The sequence below is a fragment of the Chrysochloris asiatica genome, unplaced genomic scaffold (genome assembly GCF_000296735.1).
Source record: "Chrysochloris asiatica unplaced genomic scaffold, ChrAsi1.0 scaffold00057, whole genome shotgun sequence".
NCBI classification, from domain to species: Eukaryota; Metazoa; Chordata; class Mammalia; order Afrosoricida; family Chrysochloridae; genus Chrysochloris; species Chrysochloris asiatica.
The window spans coordinates 4,959,818-4,961,869 of NW_006408575.1; the positions used below are offsets into that span (position 1 = coordinate 4,959,818).

At 38.7% G+C, this 2,052-nt stretch overlaps 1 pseudogene; it reads left to right on the top strand.

The window, feature by feature from the left end:
- Positions 1-473: 473 nt before the first annotated feature.
- Positions 474-1,218, top strand: LOC102835439 (annotated as a pseudogene).
- The last annotated feature ends 834 nt before the right edge of the window (positions 1,219-2,052 follow it).

The following is a 2,052-nucleotide window of genomic DNA, read 5'->3' on the forward strand; positions in this document are numbered from 1 at the left end:
CAGTACTCTGGTGACAGAAGCTGGGTATGAGACAGAATTAGGAGTGGTGGTGATAATAGCAAGCCACAGAATACAGGCCTCTTTCCAAAAAGGGTCATTCCAGCTGAACAATGTCAAGAGGGAAAGAAGGCCCCAGATTGTCTAACTGATAAAGAGAAGGTAGAAATTTTCTTTCTTTTTTTAAAAAAAGTTTTAAAAAGATGTTAAGCACCTTTGTAAAAATTGGCAAATATTGTAAAAAATAAAGCAAAACAACACAACATTTTGTGGTGACTTGGAAAAGTTTGAAGCAAATTTAAATTTAAGGAAACTATTTGATAAGTTGGAGTCCCGGTGTGGTGCTGTGAGTTAATGCAACAAACTGCAAAGGTATTTGAACTGCAAGGTGGGCAGTTCAAGTTCATCAGCTGCTCCTCGGAAACCCTACACAGAGTCGCTATGGGTTAGAATTGACTCAGTGGCACTTAACAACAACATTTGATAAGTTATTGAAGTACATGCCTCTCCCTCTGGAAGAAGCAGAAAGTGGGGAGAATGCTGGAAATGTAGAACCTAAGCTGCAGTTATGTGGACTGTTTATTAGCTTGTACCAGCTGGGCTGAAAACATACAGATTTCTTAACAGTCAAACTAAATGCATAAAAACTTAAAGATTTCAAAATCAGGCTGCAGTACTTTGCCTGGGGACTTCAGGCTTATACCAGACAACTTCACTTGGCTCTCCAGGGAAACACAGGAAAAGTCTTAAAGATAAAAGAAAATAAGATTAGAGTTGTTGCATTAAAAATAACAAACAATACCAATGTTTTAATCAAGGATCTTGTCCACATTCCTCCTTCTTACAAAAACACAATAACATATCCTGGAAACCTGTACAGAAGGTCGAGTTGGGACAAAAAAGAGCTAGTGAAAACACAACTTCAGGTTCACTACCCAAGAAATCTACAGCAGGACCAAAAAGCGATGCCAGACAAATTTATAATCCTCCTAGGGGGAAGCATGAAGTCCTGGCATGGCACTGTGAGATAAAGCACTGGACTGCTAGGTCTGTTTGAACTACAAGGTCAGCAGCTCAAACTTACCAGCCACTCCTTGGAAATGCTATATAGGGTCACTATGAGTCGGAACCGACTCAATGACATTTGACAACAACAACAGTGGGAAATATAGCATCAATTTGAGCAACTTTAATTAAGAGAGAAAACTTCAGGGGAAGTAGAGGTGGCCAGGATTGGGGAGCATGAGGAAATTGTAGTTAGGGAAGACTAGTGAATAAGACATCACATTCTTCAGCATTGTCATGAGCTTAATATAATTAAATTCTACTACTTATTGGATTGCCGGGGATGTCCCTACTGCTGCCTTCAGCTAAAAACTTAATGTTCTTTATAGCTTTGTATTTATGATCTACTTTTGTAACAGACCATAGTTATTTGTAAAGTAAAAAACCATAGCAATATTTGTGGATGCTTTATCAACAATCTTGACTTGGTTTTGCAATGTCATGATTATTCAGACTTCATGTTGTGAACCTTTTTCTTTAGACAGCTTGATAATTTGTTGAGAGCTGTTCAAATCTAAAACATATTGCAATTCAGTATTGTTTTTGGATACTGGGAAGGAGCATTCATTTTGAAGAGTTACTCATTTCTCTTCCCCTGCCCCCCCAATTTTTCCACCCAGCTTTTCATTTTTGACATTTTGAAATAGTATCTTGGTAGGCGATAGTACAGCATTCCATCTTCTTCTTTTTATTTATTGTCAACTAAGTGATTAGTTTACATGGGAGAACATTGGCTTTACATCATTTCATTGCAATGATTACAATCCCCTTGGTGCATCATCATTCAACAGTATTTGCTTCCATTCCCTCTTTTTTGTGTGTTTCTTTGGGGGGAGAGATGTACATTAAAACACTCAGGTATATATAATAATTTACACCACCAAAGGGCACATTCTGCAAGTCTGCCTCCTGGCCACCAGCACTCAGTCCCTCTCTTTTCATGAGTCTAGAGTCCTCAGCTGCTCCCTCTCTCCATGTCCTCATCTCTGC